Source organism: Lampetra planeri, chromosome 23 (assembly GCF_965212315.1).
Source record: "Lampetra planeri chromosome 23, kcLamPlan1.2.h2, whole genome shotgun sequence".
In the NCBI taxonomy this organism is placed as follows: Eukaryota; Metazoa; Chordata; class Hyperoartia; order Petromyzontiformes; family Petromyzontidae; genus Lampetra; species Lampetra planeri.
The window spans coordinates 1,490,579-1,512,606 of record NC_136129.1 but is presented as its reverse complement, the minus strand read 5'-3'; the positions used below and the strand labels follow the sequence as shown (position 1 = coordinate 1,512,606).

Here is a 22,028-nt window from a genome sequence, read left to right as displayed (position 1 = left end):
TGTGCGTAACGTGTGTGTGTGTGTGTGCGTAACACGTGTGTGTGCGTAACGCGTGTGTGTGTGCATAACGCGTGTGTGTGTGTGCGTAACGCGTGTGTGTGTGTGTGCGTAACGCGTGTGTGTGTGTGCGTAACGCGTGTGTGTGTGCGTGCGTGCGTAACTCGGGGGGGTGTGTAACATCCGACGCGGTTTCCACGCGCCTTCATCCACAACGCTGCACCACCAACCCCTGTTAGCTCCCTCTGTACCCCCGGTTCAGCGCTTCAACTCAACTCCCACCACGTTTCTCTCTCACCGCGTCTCCCTCCCTGCGTCTCTCTCCCGCCACCGCGTCTCCCCCACCGCGTCTCCCCCACCGTGTCTCCCTCCATTCAAATTGTGGAACCCTGGGGGCGGTGGGGGGGGTCTATTTTGCTTTTAGATGTGGGTGACCCGGAGTTGCATTCCGCATTTACATGGGGAACATTCAACGCAGTTCCACGAGATGAGGCAGCCTCACAGTCAACATTGGTGATACATTTACTTAACGCACCTTCAGCCAAGAAAGCCGTGCGGAGTCTTCAAGACTCGGTGTATAGGAGGGGGTGGGGGCGATGGTGCTGCTGCTGCCGTGTGATCCCAACTGAGTGATGTACTGAGTGATGTGCTGCTGATCTTTCGGCATCGGGAGGTTGTTTGGCCGATGCCGGTGACACCGTGTGGGTGGGTTTTTAGCTGTGGGGGTAAATCTGAGCGCCTGGAGGAAACCCACGGGGAACACGGGGAGAGGACTCACAAACTCCACTGGCTCACGTGCACTCGCACACACTCACTCATTCACTCGCTCACTCGCTCGCACTCGCACACACTCGCTCATTCATTCACACACTCTCACACACTCACTCGCTTGCACAATTCACCCAAACTTATTCACTCACACTCATTCACTCGCACCCATTGACTCACACTCACGCACACACACAATCGCTCATTTATTCACACTCACTTATTCGCTCGCTCGCACTAATTCAAGCACACACACTCACACACACACACACATTCACTTACTCATACATTCTCACACTTACTCTCATCACGCACTCACACACTCACTTATACACTCGCATTCATTCACTCACTCACCCAGACTCAATTCACCCACATACACTCATTCACACGCACTCATTCACTCACATTCACTCACACTTATTCACTCACTCATACACTCTCATACGCACTCTCAAATGCACTCACACACTCGCATTCATTCACTCACTCACCCAGATTCAATTCACCCACATACACTCATTCACTCACATTCATTCACTCTCACTCCTTCACTCACATTCACTCACACTCACTCATTCACTAACGCTCACTCACACTCACTCATTCACTCACATTCACTCACACTCACTCATTCACTCACACTCACTCACTCACACTCACTCATTCACTCACATTCACTCACACTCACTCATTCACTCACACTCACACTCAGGCGCTCTGCAGGACAGGGGGAGAGCATAACACATTCTACACTCGCAGGTCTCAACATCCCAGACCACAATCCCAAACTTCTCACACAATCCGGGAAACCTTCACACAGGAGGGGCAGTGGAGTGGCCAAAACGGTACCACTCATTTTAGACCAATCGGTCAAAGTCCAAAACATGATTTCCGATTTGTCCGCGTGTGCCCCGGATTAATAAACTACGGCTTTACTTCGGCTGTAATGATGTAACAGCCTTGTGTCATTCCACTGCCGGATGAAGGCCTCCTCCACCCTAGTGTCGGTCACGGGGGTCGTTTGACTGTACTTCACCTCGCTGGTCAATAACGGGTTGGCAGAGGGCGGCCCCCCGGGACAGCTTCGGGTTTGGAAACTCTGCCGATGGTCGGTGCGATGCACGTGGCGGATGACCATGCGGTAGATTTCTTGAGCGTCTCACTGCGACCGCACGTCTCGGGCAGGACCGTTTTATCCAATAGGCCGCAGTAGGTGGTGTGCCTAGGGCCTACTCATCCACTCACTCACCCACTCACTCACCAAATCACCTATCCACCCCCTCACCCACCCACCCACTCACCCACCCACTCACCCACCCACTCACTCACCAAATCACCCATCCACCCCCTCACCCACCCACTCACTCACCCACCCACTCACTCACTGCCTAGGGCCTATGAAAACTAAAGGGCCTATGCAAAAACATTTTGACCATGTTTTATTTTGGTTTGTACCATAAAATGTTTTAACTAAGATATCTTCTTGAATAAATATATTTATATAGCAAGTATATATATACAAAGTACATACAAAGAGACAGAGTCATGTCAATCGTTTGTTTTTTTCATAAGGAGAGGGAGAAATTAACGCCGGAGTTGAACTTTTCGAGAACATCTCTTCGCAAAATTAACAAATAACATCTTCACAATCTCATTCTCAAGAGGGAATAATATCAGTGCAAGGCAAGACAAGACAGCGGTGTTGTCCTATGGTTGATCGGAGACAGTTTATATTTAATCATCTTTAGCTGGGCAGTACCAACTGTACATAGTTATCACTGAAGGCCAACAAAACAAGAACCTTAATCCGGCCCTGGTCTCGGGGTGCTCTGTAGGTGACGGCACGCACGTCGCATTGCCCCATCGGCACGGTGCAAGGAGCTTGCCAGCGCTCCCCGTCGGGCAGCGGCCACGCGGTGGCTCGGTGGCAGAGCGAGCGGCTCCCGATTGGGGGGTCGTGAGTTCAAGCCCCGGTCGGGTTGGGGTTCACTCAGCCCAACCTTCCTCCCGCCGGGGTCGAATAAATAGTCGCTCTTTTTTTTGGGAGGCAGTCGACAGTGTTTGTCCTCCGGATTGACTCATCACCGCTCCCCCGCCTGCCATAGAAATGTGTAATTTCTATCCACAGGCTCATGAGGGCTGCAAACAGGAGATGAGCACTGATGCCTCGGGCGCTGATTGGAGCCCACTGGAGAAGGCGGGAAATTACTTGTTACGGTTTTTGTGGCTTTTGTGTTGCGTGTTATTCGGCTCGCCGTTGGTGAGAATTCCACTCATTGAGGTTGCAGAGGGGGAGGAGGGAGTGCTGTGAGAGTGTGGCCATGAAAAAGGGAGGAGGATGTGGAGAGAGAATGGGAGGTGGCGCTTGAATTATCATAAGAAGGGGCGATGGCAGCCGTGCTCGCACAATCGCTCCCCTGGGCCGTTTGCGCGGCTTTGTGGGCCGTGGAGATTCGCGCGGACGATGATGACGACGACGACGTCGGACGCCTGGCGAAGGGGGGGGCATTGCCGCGATGATGATGATAATGAACGTCAAGCGGAGGATATTGATGCGAAACTATCGTCAACGTCGTTGCGGAGATGGTAAACAACAGTGAAATTAATATACAGATGAAGTCCCTCCCTCCCCCTCATCCTCATAGCTGTCGTGCCACGCGTAGCACGCGCAGGTATCCCTCGTTTTTATGAAAAGGGGATCCGTTGTTTTAAAAAGCGCGTGCAAAGACGAAATTTCGTAAATAGAAAATGGCTTTTCCCATTAAGTTAACATTTAAAGTTAGGGATGTGTTTTGGACTGTCATTCCAGCTCTGCTCAAAACCTAAAACTACACCCCTATCTCACTTTTTACAATACAAAGCAATTATAATAACTGACAAGTATTAAAACGATTTAAGAATATTAAGTGAAAAAAAACAATAATACATTTTCGGGTAACTCGCGACGTTGGAATGACTGGCGGTGCGATGTTGAGGCTTTGCCGTGATGCCGGCGTGGATCGGTGTCGCAGCCTCGTTCGATGACCTCGCGGCGCACGGGGCCGGAGTGAAATTTCGCGAACGCGGAAATTCTATTTCGTTCGGACGCAAAATTTCGTAAAACCCAAACGTTCGTTCACCCGGACAACGTTCGTTCACGTGGAAAGTTACAGCAGCCGAATACTCTAAACGCTCGTTTCTAAATGTGGAGGGAATAGCCGCAGGACCCGGCGAAAAATCCAAGCAGCCACGGGGAGAGAGAGAGAGAGACGCAAACTCCAAATATAGAGCAGGCGTCAGGGTCAGGATCGAACCCACGACCTGCTTTATACTGGGCGAGGTAGTTAACGTCTTGCCAACGTGATGATGATAAGAGAGAGACGCAAACTCCAAATATACAGCAGCAGGCGTCAGGGTCAGGATCGAACCCACGGACTGCTGTATACCGGGCGAGGTAGTTAACATCTGCTAGCCGCCTCTGCCTGCGGAGTAGCAGCCAGGCGTCCGCTTGTCGTGGTTGCTGAAGCGAGCGCCCCACGGGATTGCCGCACGTGCGCCCTGCGCTTATCGTGCTTTGCAAAGTTTGTTTTCAAATTGTTTACACTGGGGCATTTGGGATGGCCCAAATGGAAAAGCCCCACAGGGCCCCCCGACTGTAGAGTCAGATAGCGTGCTCCCCCCCCCCGTGGCGACGATTTCGCCGCAGCATCGGCTTCGGTCGGCACGCAGCACGGGTGGGTGAAGTTAGAGTGGTCCGCAACTTCACTTGAGCGTTTGTTGATCCCACAGGTCCAATTCTTTACCACCGTTTTTGCGAAAAATCCCGTTTCCACTGACAATTATCACTGCAGAAGCAAGTGCGCGCATGTGTGCAGGGAGCCGTGGCGTCGCGGTTAGCGTGTTGTCCTACGAACCCGGCGACCCGAGTTCGATTCTCGCTCACGACCAACACCGGTGACGATTATTCGAACCGGTCCTGGGCCTCCCCTAGGTCTACTCGGCCTCAAATGAGTACCTGGTGCGCTGTGTAAACATCGCCACTGGGGAGACAAAAGCAGGCGGGCGTGGTGCTGGCCACCCACCCCCTCGTGTGCCACAGTACCGGCCTTCAAAGGTGCTCGCTAAAAGCACTTGCCCCAACAGTCTGTTAAGGATATACGGGGGATCTTTGTTTTTGGTGACGCCACCGAGATGCGTGAAGGTGACGGCGGTGTCCTCGCGGCGTACCGACTGACGTGGCGCGCATCGTTCACCCCCCCCCCCTCATCCCTGGCCCTGCTTGGCCCCGATCCAGATTCAGACGCCTTGCGACGCCGACGTATTTGTCTACGTACGTAGAATTGCTTTGGCACTGTGTGTAGCCAACTGTGCTAATCGGAGGGGCGGGGAGAGGAAGGACAACAAACTAAACACAACAACAACAAGAAGCTGTTTTAAAGATATGAGTTTGTCAATCTGGATGATGATTTAAAAGCGCACAGCTCCCAACGGCCTTCCTAATATCGTGATGAAGAGCGTTCCAGACGGCCGCGTAAGCGCATCCGACGGCGCCGCGCGGTGCACCACGGTTCGGGTCAACGGCTCGGTACGGCAAACAACCGGCGGCAACCACCCGTGCCGTGAGGGCCCGACTTTCGGCTCGGGCCGTGCCAGCGGGAGATGAGGGGCCTTAGTTGGTCGCGTCGCTGCCCTGGTGCGGCAGGGCCGAGCGATCCCCAACCCCCCCCCCTCCCCCACCACGTTGGGTCCGCGACGAGTCCGAGCGTTTCGTTCGCGATCGATGGGGAGGAGAAAGCCGCTCCTAATTAGCGGCGGGAGGGTGGAGGGGGGGGGGGTCGGCGAGAGCGGTGCCGGGGTGGTAATCGGCCCCCGGCTCTCGGATCGGCTGGGTGGGCGAGGGACGCGTTGCCGGCGGCGGCGGTGAGCCGAGGTCAACCCACGCGGTGCCGCGTCAACTCGGCGGTCGGCGTTCCCGCGGAACCCCCCGGGTCTTAACAAATCCTAAACTTGGGTCTGGAGGGTGGGGGGTGGTGGAAAGATTTCGGGTCATTTAAAAAAAAAATCTGTTCGCCGCTCGGAATGCTGCTGCGTGCCACAAGTGCCGCGCGGAGCAAGAGGAATTGACCGGGTCACCGGGTGTTCGGGCGCATTCGGCGGAGACGCTCCCCAAGGGCGTGGCGCGGAAACGTCGGACATGGTGGCGGATGACGCTCGGCACGGCCGGCAAACGCGGGTCGTCACCGGGGTCGTGTTGGGGAGCGGTTGCGCCGTGGTTAGCGCACTACACCTCGAGCCCCCCCCCCCCTCCCCCCCCCGACGGCCAGAGTTTGATTACCGGGCCACAGCTCGCATGGCCGTCCACCGGCCGCCATCCCGCACCGGCAGATAAGACGGGCAGCGCTAACGCCGTACGGTGTGAACGCGAAGCATCGTCTCTCTGAGCTATTTCAAGAACAACTGCACGGCGCTGGTTAACAAGCGTCCCTTGTGGTGGCACGCAGCGCGCGCCCGCTGCAACACCACCCCCACCCACTGCAGCACCACCTCCACCCACTGCAGCACCACCTCCACCCACTGCAACACCACCCCCACCCACTGCAACACCACCCCCACCCACTGCAGCACCACCCCCACCCACTGCAACACCACCCCCACCCACTGCTGCACCACCCCCACCCACTGCAGCACCACCCCCACCCACTGCAGCACCACCCCCACCCACTGCAACACCACCCCCACCCACTGCAACACCACCCCCACCCACTGCAGCACCACCACCACCCACTGCAACACCACCCCCACCCACTGCAGCACCACCCCCACCCACTGCAACACCACCCCCACCCACTGCAGCACCACCCCCACCCACTGTAACACCACCCCCACCCACTGCAACACCACCCCCACCCACTGCAGCACCACCCCCACCCACTGCAGCACCACCCCCACCCACTGCAACACCACCCCCACCCACTGCACTGCCACCCCCCACCCACTACAACACCACCCCCACCCACTGCAACACCACCCCCCACCCACTGCAACACCACCCCCACCCACTGCAGCACCACCCCCACCCACTGCAGCACCACCCCCACCCACTGCAACACCACCCCCACCCACTGCACTGCCACCCCCACCCACTACAACACCACCCCCACCCACTGCAACACCACCCCCACCCACTACAACACCACCCCCACCCACTGCAGCACCACCCCCACCCACTGCAACACCACCCCCACCCACTGCAACACCACCCCCACCCACTGCAACACCACCCCCACCCTCTGCACTGCCACCCTCACCCACTGCACTGCCACCCCCACCCACTACAACACCACCCCCACCCACTACAACACCACCCCCACCCACTGCAACACCACCCCCACCCACTACAACACCACCCCCACCCACTGCAACACCACCCCCACCCACTGCAGCACCACCCCCACCCACTGCAGCACCACCCCCACCCACTGCAACACCACCCCCACCCACTACAACACCACCCCCACCCACTGTAACACCACCCCCACCCACTGCAACACCACTCCCACCCACTGCAACACCACCCCCACCCACTGCAACACCACTCCCACCCACTGCAACACCACTCCCACCCACTGCAACACCACTCCCACCCACTGTAACACCACCCCCACCCACTGTAACACCACCCCCACCCACTGTAACACCACCCCCACCCACTGCAGCACCACCCCCACCCACTGCAACACCACCCCCACCCACTACAACACCACCCCCACCCACTGTAACACCACCCCCACCCACTGCAACACCACTCCCACCCACTGCAACACCACCCCCACCCACTGCAACACCACCCCCACCCACTGCAACACCACCCCCACCCACTACAACACCACCCCCACCCACTGCAACACCACCCCCACCCACTGCAACACCACTCCCACCCACTGCAACACCACCCCCACCCACTGCAACACCACCCCCACCCACTGCACTGCCACCCCCACCCACTACAACACCACCCCCACCCACTGCAACACCACCCCCCACCCACTGCAACACCACCCCCACCCACTGCAGCACCACCCCCAGCCACTGCAGCACCACCCCCACCCACTGCAACACCACCCCCACCCACTGCACTGCCACCCCCACCCACTACAACACCACCCCCACCCACTGCAACACCACCCCCACCCACTGCAACACCACTCCCACCCACTGCACTGCCACCCCCACCCACTGTAACACCACCCCCACCCACTGCAACACCACCCCCACCCACTGCAACACCACTCCCACCCACTGCAACACCACTCCCACCCACTGTAACACCACTCCCACCCACTGTAACACCACCCCCACCCACTGTAACACCACCCCCACCCACTGCAACACCACCCCCACCCACTGCAGCACCACCCCCACCCACTGCAACACCACCCCCACCCACTGCACTGCCAACCCCACCCACTGCAACACCACCCCCACCCACTACAACACCACCCCCACCCACTGCAACACCACCCCCACCCACTGCAACACCACCCCCACCCACTGCAACACCACCCCCACCCACTGCAACACCACCCCCACCCACTGCAACACCACCCCCACCCACTGTTCACGACCCTGTGGAGCCAGTGGCCGAAATTCCGCATTCATATGCCGGGGGCGAGTAGGGCTCCGTAGGTCTTTCCCGAAAGGTGCGTCTCATTTTATCCACTCCGGAGGGAGGGATGGATGATATGGCTGAGACAGACCCCCCCCCCCCCTCCAACCGCGCCTGAGCACGGTTGGCTACGTGCGGTGCGCACGCTCGCTCTGCCACAGAGTCGTCACCGGGCCGGCTGTACAATCGGCGTCATTTTGGGCAAAATTACCATACTTAGTGGCACATGAAGAAGGTCCGTTGCTTGAAACGTCGGCTATTCATATGTATAATGCGTATAGACGTTTCCTGATAGGGCCGCAGTGTTGTTGACGGACGTGTGGGGTTAGTCGTCGCCTGTGCTTGTGCACCACTGCCGCCGTGCGGTTCGTGCGGGGCTACGCGCGGTGTCACGTGCGTCGCCGTGGGGTTCGTGCGAGGCTACGCGCGGTGTCACGTGCGTCGCCCCGGCGGGCTGCCGCCTCCTCGACAGCGATCCCAGCGGCCCCCCCTCCCCCCCCTCGTTACTCGTTAGGGGATTGCGATGTTTTTGTCGTGGGATTAAACCACCTTAGGGTGGATTAGCAGAGCGAGCGCCCGCGCCGCGACAGACGCAGCCGGCAAATCCCGCGGCTCGCTGTCCCCCCCCCCCCCGCGCTGTCGTCCCCTCCCCGCGCTGTCCCCCCCGCGCTGTCCCCCCCCCGTCCCGCGCTGCTGGCACGGTAACGCGACACCGGGCCCCGTGCACCGACCGGCCGGCAAGGTTCTTGCGGCTCCGTTGGTCGAGCCGTTCCGCACATTACCCCCGCGTCGGCGTCTCGCCCGTCGCCCGGGGTCACCCGGGGTTTCCCGGGGTCACCCGGGGTGGACCGACTCTGATTCCGAGGTCAAGAGGCACTGCTTGTGAATTCTCTTGAGGTGACCTCAGCGGGGGGCCCGGCGTGGTGGCCAAACCGGGATTCAGAATTTCTCAAAACTCGCAAATCAAGCGCAGGGACTACATTTTGTTAATCTTATACAGTAATGCCTCGATGTATACGAAGTACGCAAAGTTTCTGAATTTACCAACGGGTTCCGTTCCTGAGACCCGTTCGTAAGAACCAGTGGCATCTACATCGGCAGAACATGAAGAACCAGTGGCATCTACATCAGCAGAACGTGAAGAACCAGTGGCATCTACATCTACAGAACATGAAGAACCAGTGGCATATACATCTGCATAACATGAAGAACCAGTGGCATCTACATCTACAGAACATGAAGAACCAGTGGCATCTACATCGGCAGAACGTGTAGAACCAGTGGCATCTACATCTACAGAACATGAAGAACCAGTGGCATATACATCTACAGAACATGAAGAACCAGTGGCATCTACATCTGCAGAACATGAAGAACCAGTGGCATCTACATCTACAGAACATGAAGAACCAGTGGCATCTACATCTACAGAACGTGAAGAACCAGTGGCATCTACATCTACAGAACATGAAGAACCAGTGGTATCTACATCTGCAGAACATGAAAAACCAGTGGCATCTACTGCAAAACATAAAGAACCAGTGGCATCTACTGCAGAACATGAAGAACAAGTGGCATCTCCATCTGCAGAGGAGGAAGAGGAGGAGGGGGCAAGCCACTCATGGGTTCTGCGCGATCCAGCAGCGTTGCTGTGTGCAGGTGATTGTGACGAGCACAGTGAGTGTGACGCGGTGATTGTGACGCGGTGATTGCGCCGCATCGTCACGAGGCGGCGATGCACCGCGTGGAGATTCCCCGTAGAGAATCCCGCTCGTCGGTCGCACCATGAGTGGCCTTGAAAGGAAAAAATACGTCACGTGCAGTAAGCCTTCTCCATAGCTCGTGAACGCTTTATTCTTCAGAGCACAACTTAAGGACCTGTTACATATATGACACGAGCTGAGCTGGCGTGTTGGCCGTGCTTGTGTCACCGCCGCAGAGCGGTGAAGGCGGCGGCGTCACCGGGCGACGCGCTCCACACTCGCGATCGGCGCTGATCGTGGGTAGCGCCGGGTCGGCTGGGCGAGGAGCGATCGCGAGCGGTGCGACGTGCGCTGCCGCGAGGGGCCCTTGTGCCGCCCCCCACTCGCCCCCCACTCGCCCCCCACTCGCCCTCCATTCGCCGTCGCTGCCACGCGTCCCCAGGAGAGGCCGCTTGGCCGTGTTTACGTCTCGTGGCCGCGGCTCCGCCGGCTGTTTGTGTCGGCCTCGCCCGCCCGGCTAATTGCTTCGGTCCCCTGTGACCTGTTGGCCTGCGGCGAGCTCGTGTTTACACACACACACTCTCTCTCGCGTGCGGGCGTCTTGACACATGCACACACTCTCTCTCACGTGCGGGCGTCTTGACACACGCACACACTCTCTCTCGCGTGCGGGCGTTTTGACACACACACACTGACGTGCGGGTGGGCGGACGGACGAGCCATGCCCGCTCGCCCGCCCACGCGTGCGTGTCCGGTACTGTCCTCGCCCATAGGCAGCAGCGGCCGGCAGCGCTGCACTCTGCATGTTTGTGGAAGCCTTTTGTTTTGTGTTAATCAAAGCCATCGGCTCTCTCTCTCTGGAGTGCATGTCCGGGCATGGTTCAAACGATTGGGACTCTACTCAAACCGGGTTTCCCCGCGTTGACCGGTAATCCGCGTGCTGGCGCCGCCATCCAGAAACCGAGGCGGCCGCCCCGGTGGGCGGTGGAACGGACTCCGCAGTCGACGCGCGCGCGATGACATCTCCCGGCGCTCGCGTCAGGTCCAAGCGGTGGCTTCCGTCCTGAAACCGACGCTGGAGCCTGCGGCAACGGGTCACCGATTCTGTAAAAAGGTGACCGCTTTTTTGCAACTGGTCACCGTTTCACAACCCCCGTCGATGGTGGAGGAGTCGCAAAGGGGAGAGGGGGCCGGGGGTGAGGGAGCGTGGGAGAGGAAACGGGGAGGGAGAGTTGCAGGCTGACATCGTGCCATGAGAACAGGGTACAGCGTAGGATCGTGGGTGAACAAACGCAGTGAGGGGACTGGAAAAAAGGGGCGCATTATAGTTATTGGCGTGGTATTCACGCAATCGCGCACGCCGGGCTGTGACACGTGTTGTAAATCTGCCACATGTTTTCATCTGGTGCCAAGCCGCGCGCGCACTGTACGCGTCGCTTCGCCAATCCCCCCGTCCCCCCTCCGTTTCGTCGCCTCACGCTCTCCGTTTCACGCGCGCCGCCTCACACGCGCCACTCTTTGCTTTGGCATTATTTTCCCCCCAAAGTTTTATTCCGCGCATGCCCTCTGCGCCGCGCCGCATCGTCGTCCGTCCATCGTTCGTCCGTCGTTCGTCCGTCGTCGCGGGACCGCTCGCGGCGCGACCCCTTGCGGCGCGACCCCTTGGGTTGGCAGAGAAACGTCCCGCAGAAGCGGACGTCACAAAGCCACCTCCGAGATCCCTCCGGTCCCGCACGCCGCTGCAGGGCGGCGGCTTCTCACTCGCCCCGCGAAAGATGACGGCGAGGTTCCTAGCGTGACGAGCCGAACCTCGGGACTTCTCAGAGCTGGAATTCAACCGAATGAAAGAGACGTTAATGTGGCCAGGGTCGTTTTGTCTGTTTGGTTCGAGTGGCCGTCGGTGGCCGTGCCGAGACTGCAGGTCACCGAAGCCGATTTAACCCACGGGCAGCCGCCAGGGGTCTCGGCGGTGCCGGATTTTCGCACTCCGCCCTCTTGAGCCAACCACCCGGCCCGCTCGCTGTTTCCTGTCTTTCAGACTCTCTCGATTCAAACTCGCATTTGGGCTTTCTGCCCGGAGAGCCCAGAGCCAGAGCGAGCGCGAGCCAGAACAAACAAACAAGCAAACAACAACAACAACAACTCAACTTGCGGTGTGCCCTTAGGAGTGAGGTTTAATCTGGGACTCGCTCTGTGATCATGGTGGCTTTCGCGCCAATTCAGAGTGCAGTGGCTCTTCATCCATTCATTCATTTGTTCGTTTGTTGGGTCCTTTCAGGAGGGAATAATGCCTGGGGCCCTCTTTCCGACTGAAGGGGCTCTGCCCACGACACTGGAGCGAGGGGGCACAATGACGCGGATGTTTTTTTTTCTTCTGCATTTGTCAAAGCAGTTTGGCCCCCTTCCGGCGATGCGATTCTCTCTCTCTTTCTCTGTCGCTCTCGCTCGCTCTCTCGCTCTCACTCTCTCTCGCTCGCTCTCACTCTCTCTCGCTCGCTCTCACTCTTTCTCGCTCGCTTTCACTCTCTCTCGCTCGCTCTCACTCTCTCTCGCTCGCTCTCACTCTCGCACGATGTTTGAAAAGCAACGGAACGAGTTGATGACTGCGTGCGTGCGGTGATGTTTGGGGCAAGGGAGTTTTTGATGGAATCTGGCTTCCGCTGGATGGGCTCCGTTTGTACCTCCCCACGAAGGCATCCATGATGCGAGTGATGCACTGAACTTAACCGCAGTCACAATTAGACCGGCATAGACACCACGGACTCACGTAGAGATTCATGGACACCACGAACTCCCATAGAGACCCATAGACACCACGGACTCCCATAGAGACCCATAGACACTCGCAATCTTGATCCCGACCCTGACCCCTGCTGCTGTATATTTAGAGTTTGCGTGTCTCTCTCCCTGTGGTCGCGTGGATTTTTCTCCGGGTCCTCCGGTTTTTCCCTCCACATTTTTGGCTGCAGTACATTTTACACGTGATGATGAGCCACTTCGCTGAGCTATCATTTCTGATGGCCAGGTCCCTTCTGAAAAAGAGCTATGTAGCTCAGCCGGGCCTTGCCTGGAAAAAAATAAAATAAATGTTTTATAATCGTTAATTGCTGCTGTGTGATTCCAATTGAGTAATTTGCAGGTAATTTCTCATCACTGGGATGTTTTGGCCAATACCAGTCACGCCGCTGTGTGTCCGAGTTTTTGGCGCTGGGAGAAAACCCACAGCGGCAAAATTACAACCTCCAGGGCGACGTGGAGGATGGGACCTGGCTCACTAGGGGTGGTGGGGTGGGGGGAGTGGTTCTCGTGCCCACACTCGGGCAGCGTCTCTGGAGACCCCCGGCGTGGGCTCGGAGGTGCATTCTCTCTCTTGCGGCACGCTCGCTCGGGGAACCCGGTTCAAAGGTTCCCTTTCAACACGACGCCGCCCACGCACGCACGCGATGGCTCGGATGCGCCGTACGTATCAAGCGTACGTAGCCAACGGCGCCAATCGGAGGTGCGGGGAAAAACGACAAACTAAACAACAAAGTAGTTCTGAAGAAATTAGTTTTTCAATCTCGTTGATGATGTAAAAGTGCATAGCTCCCAGTGGCTTCCTAATATCGGATAGAAGAGCGTTCCAGACGGCCACAAAAATCTGAAAGCGCCGCACGATGCGGTGTCCCATCTTTGTTCGTTGGTCAACCAAAAGCCGCTGCTACCGCCGCTGCTGCCACTGCTGCTGCGAGGTTGACCGGAGTTTGCGTGGCGGTTTGCGCTCCTTGACGAACGGGCAGCGTTGTCTGCGTGGGGGGTCGTGCGTGCCGGAACCCCGTGGGGTCGCCGAGTTCCAACGCGGCGGCTGCCTGCCGCGTGCGCTGTTGGCAGAACGGGGCCAGAGGCACGGCCCCGCGAGCGGTGGCACTCGCCACCGCTTTTGGCCTACGCTTCCATCATCGGCTGGATGAAGGCCAGGCTTTGGCCGCCCCTCCCGCACCCCCCCTCCCCCCTTCACCAACCCACCCGCACTGACCGGCATGGTGAAGTACGGTCAAACCCCCCTTGACAGACGCAGCATTAGCACGCCTTCAACCAGCAGTGGGTTGACAAAGGGCTGTAAACGTCACGTCAGTCTTTAGGCGCTTCCGCCGATGGTAAGATCATCTTGCCCTGGTCGGTCGAGGTGCGTGGCAGGGCACGGCCGTCCGGGACCTGCGTAGCGTGAGTTTTCGTGGAAAAAGAAGCTCCGAGTGTGGTGCAGCGAGCTTCAACGTGTCAGCGATTGTAAGTCGGTGGTCACGGCTTGGTGAAGCCTTTGTCCAGCGGTAATCGACCATGGCTGCTTCTGCTGATGATGATGTAGTCGGGTGGCTTGATTAAGTGTGTTTCTTAAGTTTGTACGGCCAGGTGGTAAAAGAAAATTAAGTTGGAACTTTGTAAGCGAGCGAACGAGCGGCGCGGTCGCCTCGCGGATCGATCCGACTGCGATCGGCGGAGCCGTGGACGTGAGCCGCGAGTGGGTGGCTGTATGAGTGAATAGGTGGGTGGGTGGGTTGGTGGGTGTGGGGTGACTAGTTTGGTTGGTAGGGTGGGTCGCTGACTGGCTGGGTGGGTGGCTGGCTGGCTGGCTGGGTGAGTGGCAGGATTGATGGCTGCGTGGCTGGCTGGCTGGGAGGGTGGTGAAGCCACGTGATAAGAATAATTTAACGTGACGCAGCACGCTTGATTGGCCATGGAATGGACCCCATTCTCTTCTGCGGGGGTCAAGGGTTCACAGGATCGGCTCAGTTTTGTTTTTTGCGCCCACGCCACCACTGCCGCCACTGCCGCCGCCGCCTCTATGAGATGAAGTCTCCCCTCACCCTCCGCCACCTCACCCCCCCCCTGGTGACGAAGTGAGATGCGAGTGAGTGGTCAGAGTCGGGAGGGTGGTGGTGGTTTTGTGCAGCTAAACGATCCCCCCCCCCGAACCCCGCTCTCGATCCGCCGCTCAACTTGCCGCGGTTGTCCCGGGACGGAGCGACGCCTTCCGCTGTTACCGTCGCGCTGCGCGGTGATTTTGGTGTTCACTGTCCCAATCCAGCAGGGCCGCCCTGGCCGGGTGTGAATTACCACCGCGTGCCGATTGTTCCGTGGCACGAGTCCTTGTCCACAGTCGGTGAGTTTGCGGGTCCCTGTGGGAGTCTGCTGATCCCTGTGTGAGTCTGCAGGTCCCTGTGTGAGTCTACGGGTCTCTATGAGAGTTGCCGTGTCACTGTGCGAGTCCGCGTACCTCCCTGTGAGTCTGTGGGTCTCTACGTGACCCGTCACTCAGTGGGGCGAGTCTCAGCAGTGACGGGCCAAGCGTGGTCTCCAGGATGTTCGCTCAACTCGTCAACGCTCTGAACGAGGGCCCCCACTTTTGCGTGCGCGTTACAAAGCCCCCCTCCGCCCTCCTTAGCCCCGATGACAGACGGTGCTGTGGTGAAAGGGGCCGCTCGCCGGGGGGGGTGAGAAGCGCCGTCCCTCCTGCCACCGCTCCCCCCCCCCCCCGCATTGCCCCCACCACCGGCCGGGTTGATTCCGCAAAGCGAAACACGGCAGAAAAATCTCGGTAACCGTTTGACCGGCGCTCGAGTAGGAACCAGAGAGACGCCCCCCCCCCCCACGGCCGAGACCCCCCCCCCCACCCCCCCGGGCCGACATTAAGAGACGTGAGCGGCGCCCTGAGAGCTCGCGACACCGCCGCGGGAGACGGCGTCTGCGGAGCGGCGTGACGAGTCGTTGAGACGGAGTTCCGTGCCCCCTCCGCAGGCGCCTCCTCGCCACGCGTGCCTCTCCCCTCCCGCGCCTCCTGCGGCTCGGCTCGCCCGCCCTGCCCCCCTCACGCCGGGGCCACGGCGGGGAGAGAGACGATCGCCGAACGCATTGCCCCCCCCACCCCGGCCTGCGAGCGACGACGCCCTTTTTGGGTTGACCCACGTCGACGGTTTCCGTTCTTGGAAGTCGCGCCGAGACGTTGAAAACGACTTTCCGTCCGTCGGATACCCACGCCCCCGGCACACGCGCAAAAATAGACCCACGGGGGCTGCTGCTGCTGCTCGTGCCAAACTAAAACTATAAACTACTTGAGTTTTTTACCTGGTAAGGCCCGCACCGAGCTATATAAATAGCTTTTTTTCAGAAGCGACCTGGCGATCACAAATGATAGCTCAACGTAGTGGGCTTATCATCATCATCATCATCGCGTGGAGATTTATAGCAGTAGCCAAATCCTCAAAAAAGCGTGACGTCGATTCTAAACTTGGAGGGGAAAAAACCGGAGGACCCGGAGAAAAATCCACTCGACCACAGTGGAGAGAGAGAGAGACACCGCAAACTCCCGATATTCAGCAGCCGTTGGGGTTGGGATCGAAGCCACGACCTCCTGTATACCAGGCGAGGTGGTTAACATCTCCCAGCCACCGCGATGGTGCCCGTTGCGCCGGGCACGACTCGGCGGGGCCGTTGAGATTTCTTCGTCTTCCGAGTTGACGTCCGAGGTCTCGCCGGTGCTGCTCTCTTCATCGCAAAGCGTTTGCCAATTGACATTCCGAACCAGGGCGACGGGCAGATGTTCACTGTTTTGTTCTGAAAGCAGCTTAGGGACACACACACACGCTCACGTGCACACATGCACGCACACACAAACAAAGACAAAGATCTCCCGTACAGCCTTAACAGACTGTTGGGGCAAGTGCTGTTAGCGAGCACCTATGAAGGCCGGCACTGCACACGAGGTGGTGGGTGGCCAACACCACGCCCGCCCACCTTTGTCTCCCCAGTGGCGATGTTTACACACCGCACCAGCTACTCATTTGAGGCTGAGTCGACCTGCAGGGAGGCCCAGGACAGGTTCAAATATTCGCCGACTGTTATTGATTGCGAGCGGGAATTGAGCTCTGGTAGCCGGGTTCGTAGCGCAGCAGCGCGCACTCACGCAAGCACACGCATCTGCCGCTAACGCAAGCACACGCATCTGCCGCTAACTCGGCGGTCACGCTGGATTCGGGCGGTGGGACGGGCTTCACCAAACCACCGCTGCCACAGTGTTGGCGGCGGCGGCGCCGTAGTTCCCCCCCCCCCCCGGGCGAGAGGCCAACCCCCCCCCCCTCCCCCCCCACGTGTCGCCGTGCCGGCTGTCCCCGCAATGTGCCGTGAGCCGAGGGCCGCCCCGCGCCGAGCAGCAAACGATCTGGCAAGTCTTCGCGTCATTCAGACCTCCCATCGCCCTACTCGGCCATACGACATGACGGCAGTCGTGCATTCGCCGCCCTGGTTAATACTGTGGCGCGCGTTAACCATGGAAATATGTCATTTGGTATGCAGGGGATCGTGGGTTCGATCGCGACCCTGATGCCTGCTGCTGTTTATTTGGAGTTTGCGGTGTCTCCCTCCCCATGGCCGCGTCGATTTTTTTATTTTCCCCCTCCACAACGTCACGCGTTCACAGTATTTGGCCGCTATAAATTTCCACGCGTTAAGCCACTTCGTTGAGCTATCGTTTGTGATGGCCAGGTCACTTCCGGAAAAGAGCTACTACATAGCTCAGCGAGGCTTTACCTGGTAAAATAAAATTAAAATAGTTTTAGTTTCCCGGGCAGTAGCCGTTGCGCTCTGAGAGTGGCACGAACGCCCACGCGCGCTCGCTCTCTCCTCACTCGATCGTCGCCACACGACGGCAGCCACCGCCGTCGGCGTCGTCTGGAGGTTTCCCCGTGTCACGGCAGGAGGAGGAGCCTTCGTGCCGACACTGATTTTCAGCAGATGCGGTCGTGTTCTCCTATCGCGCGGTGGTAGTAGTTGTTGCGTTCCTGAATAAATAATATATAACATAGGGGGTAAAGCGCGGTCCGCAATAACCCCGCGGGATGCGTACGCCGGTCGAGCAAAGACCGAAGGTCGTGGGTAACTTCCCGAAGCAGAATCCAGCAGCATCCCAATGCCTTGTATGACGATGATGATGCGACGCGTTGCAACGCTCTATTCAATTCGCGTCCGCGTTAGGAAAAAATGTTTTCCTAAAATGCGATCATCATCATCATCGCGTTGTATCCGATTCGCGTTGTGAAAACCACGCGGTGTTATCGGAGAACGGACTGCACCTCGAGAATCACGACATCGGAAACTTTGGTGCCCATCGGTGCAGTTGAGCGAGCGAGTGCCGCGGTACCCTCGTCGCGGTTTGATGCGAGGCGGCTGTGGCCCACGACTAACGGCGGCACCGCGGATGTGGTGGTGGTGGAGGTGGTAGGGGAGGTGGTGGAGGTGGTGGTGGAGGTTGTGGTGGAGGTTGTGCAAATAAGCAGAGGTCGCGTGGCGAGCCGCGAGCGAGTCCGCCGAATGACCCGAAGAGAAAGAGGAAAACAATAATTAAAATCTAATTTCTAGTAACGGTTTGTTTCACCTGCTTAATCATTAACCGCGGTTAGCTCGAGGCGTGCGCTGACCGCGTGGAATCACTTGCGCCGCTGGCGCCGCTGGCACGACTAAGAACCACCGTGTGCCCTTGCACGGAACCGTACCCTGGAGAAAGGTCAACAGTGACGGTCGCATAGAGACCCATCGATGCGTATCCGAGTCCCATAGACTCGCATACAGACCCATCGATGCGCATCCGATACCCAGACTCACACAGAGACCCATAGACTCGCGTAGAGACCCATCGACTCGCATGGACCCAGAGACTCCCGTAGTGGACCCATCGACTCACATAGACCCATGGACTCGAATAGAGATCCATCAACTCGAGTAGAGACCCATCAACTCGAATGGAGACCCATAGACTCGAATAGAGACCCATAGACTCGCGTAGAGACCCATCGACTCATGTAGAGACCCATGGACTCGAATAGAGACCCATCAACTCGAGTAGAGACCCATCAACTCGAATGGAGACCCATAGACTCGAATAGAGACCCATAAACTCGCGTAGAGACCCATAGACTCGCGTAGATACCCATAGACTCGAATGGAGACCCGTCAACTCGTGTAGAGACCCATAGACTCGCGTAGAGACCCATCGACTCACGTAGAGACCCATAGACTGGAATGGAGACCCATCGACTCACATAGAGACTCGTCGACTCGTATAGAGCCTTGCACAGACTGAGATTAATCCGGGTTCTCTCGTGTTGTAGTCAGTTGATGGTCTCATCTCGGTGACGGCGCAGACACACACCCACGCACAAATCAAAACGTAGCGTCATTCAATTAGATTTCTACACTCAACTTTGCAAAATTCCAGCCTGTGAGAATAAACACGACAATCGAGTTCGTCGACTACCATGCGGTGAGCAATTACACCCTGGGGCAGGCGGGCGGGGTGAGGGGAAGTGCTGCCCCCTGCTGCCCCCTGCTGCCCCCTGCTGCCCCCTGCTGCCCCCTGCTGCCTCCTGCTGCCGAACTCGGAGGGGATCCCAGAGGTCCGCTCTTCTGCAACAGCCGATCGCCGGCGGCAGGGCCGGACTTGAGGTTCTTGTAGGCCCCAGGCACTTCTGTTTCCTTCGGCCTTCAGTGATCACTTTCCAACAGTTGGAACTGCTGCTGCTGCTTGCCGCCGTGTCACTACTCCCGCCACCGCTGTCACTCCGCCTGCTTGCCGCACGGTTCTTCGTCTAGCCGGTTGGACAGACGCCGTTGCTGACACGTTTGTTATTTGGTCCTGTCTTCCCTTGCACCGCTGCTCTCTATTGAGAATGAGAGTGTGCGAAAAACACCATGTGGGTGGGTGGCTGGCTGAGTGGGTGGCTGGCTGGCTGAGTGGGTGAGTGGGTGGGTGGGTGAGTGGGTGGCTGGCTGAGTGGGTGAGTGGGTGGCTGGCTGAGTGGGTGAGTGGGTGGCTGGCTGAGTGGGTGAGTGAGTATGCCCTAAGCACAGTGCCTACTGTGGCCTATTGGATAATACGGCCCTGGTGGGTGGGTGAGTGGGTGGGTGGCTGGCTGAGTGGGTGGCTGGCTGAGTGGGTGGCTGGCTAAGTGGGTGGCTGAGTGGGTGAGTGAGTATGCCCTAGGCACAGTGCCTACTGTGCCCTATTGGATAATACGGCCCTTGTTAGCGAGCGAGCGGCCTGGCAGCGGCGCGTGCGTCGCAGGGCGCCCATTCCGATGTGAGCGGAACAATCGCGACCTTTGCACCCCTCCCCCCCCCTGCGAGAGATCGCCACGCACAGAGAATAATTATGACTATTATTACGACCATCATTATTAGCACCGCTATCCCGGCACGTTGGAAGTGGCGCTTGGGCGTTTGGGGATGCGCTGTTGGCAAGCTCTGCACAGCGGGCGTCGATTCAAACGCACAGCCGTGCGGGGCGGCGTTCAGCAGCGGCGTTCAGCGGCACGTGGTGAACACCTCTGAGTCTCGTGCGGTCTCTCTGTGGCGAGGAGATGTTAACTACCTCGCCTGGTATATAGGAGGTCTTGGGTTCGATCCCGACCCTGACGCCTGCTGTATTTCTGGAGTGCGTGTCTCTCTCTCCCCGTGGTCGCGTGGGATTTTTCTCCGTTTTTTTTGTCCCCTCCACATTTCGAATTGACGTCACGCGATCACAGTATTTGGCTGCCGGTCACGTGATGATGGGCCACTTTGTTGGTGCGCTATCATTTGTAGCCAGGTCGCTTTCGAAAAAGAGCTGTATAGTAGCTCAGTGGGGCCTTATCTGGTCAAATAAAAATGGATTACGAGTTTAGTTGAACTCGGGCCGTCGAGTTCATCGCAGTGCGCTAACCAAAGCGCCACCGCTCCGACCGCTGCTTGAATACCAAGGGATGCAACCGAGCAATGCCCATGTCGTGTTTAGGCTTCCGGAGCGAATGCGATGGAACGAGCGGCGAGGGAGCACGGAGCCGGCCCGAGGTCTCGGCAGGGTTGTGAGTTCGCGTCCTGGTTGGGGGGGTTGACTCGGCCCATCATCCCTTCGGGGCTCGGTAAAACTAGTACCGCCTTAAATTTCGATTTAAAGCTTTCGTGACTGCAGGGATTCATCTTCTTGGTTCTTTCGGTAAAGTCACGTAGAATGGAAATAATAAAATATTTTTATTATATAATTTTAGTATATTATTTTATTATATTATTTTATTATGTTTTATTTTTATTATTTTATTATTTCCATTCTACGTGACTTTACCGAAAGAACCAAGAAGATAGTACCGCCTTGTGGGGAAGTGGACAGTACTCGCCCCCCGCTGTAGGAATGAGGAATTGCCACCGCTGGCTCAGGGCTGAACGCAGGAACGAGCGCCGCCTCGATGCTCGATTGGAGCGGCGGCGTGCCGCGTGGGCGAGGCAAATGTGCGGCGTGTCGAGCACCCGGCGTTGGTGCGTTACGTAAAAACCACCGGCGGTCCCGGGAAGAACTGCATTGCGAGTCCCCTTCTGTTGTCCTCTACTCTTCCCCAACTTCGTCTTGTGCCAGGTAAGGCCCCGCCGAGCTGCTGTGTAGCTCTGTCTCAGAAGCGTCCTGGCCACAAGCAGATGGCTCAGCGAAGTGGCTCATCATCGCGTGGACATTGAGAGCAGCCAAACACTCTGAGCGCGTGACGTTGATCCTAAATGTCGAGGGAAACACCGGAGCACCCGGAGAAAAGTCCACGCGACCGCGGGGAGAGAAAGAAACGCAAACTCAGAGGATACAGCAGCAGACGTCAGGGTCAGGATTGAACCCACGACCTCCTGCATACCAGGCGAGGTAGTCAACATCTCGTGACCGCGTGTATTTTGGCTCGCCATCAAAGCAGTGCTGCAGAGATAAGCAGCTTGGACCGGTTTTGTCCTAATCGGGACCCAATCGGCACGGCGCAGTCACTGCTGCAAAGTCGGCAAAAACCCGCCGGGCAAACGAAACGCGGCGTGAAAATCATCGCGGCGCCCAAACACCGCGCATAAACTCCGCAGACGTTTACCCCCCCCTC

The 22,028-nt window shown here is 58.0% G+C and overlaps 1 protein-coding gene across 2 annotated transcripts in view; it reads left to right on the top strand.

Annotated features, from left to right (window-relative positions):
* LOC144726209 (protein 4.1-like) overlaps window positions 1–22,028 on the top strand; it is an 80,103-nt gene that overhangs the window by 7,611 nt on the left and 50,464 nt on the right. Inside the window, exon 1 of one of the 2 annotated variants that reach the window (XM_078604725.1) lies at window positions 10,905–11,230. The exons of the other annotated variant lie outside the window; for it this stretch is intronic. The gene's annotated coding sequence lies outside the window, so the exon portion shown is untranslated. Of the gene's footprint in view, window positions 1–10,904; window positions 11,231–22,028 lie in introns of those variants that run through there. 2 annotated transcript variants of the gene reach the window in all.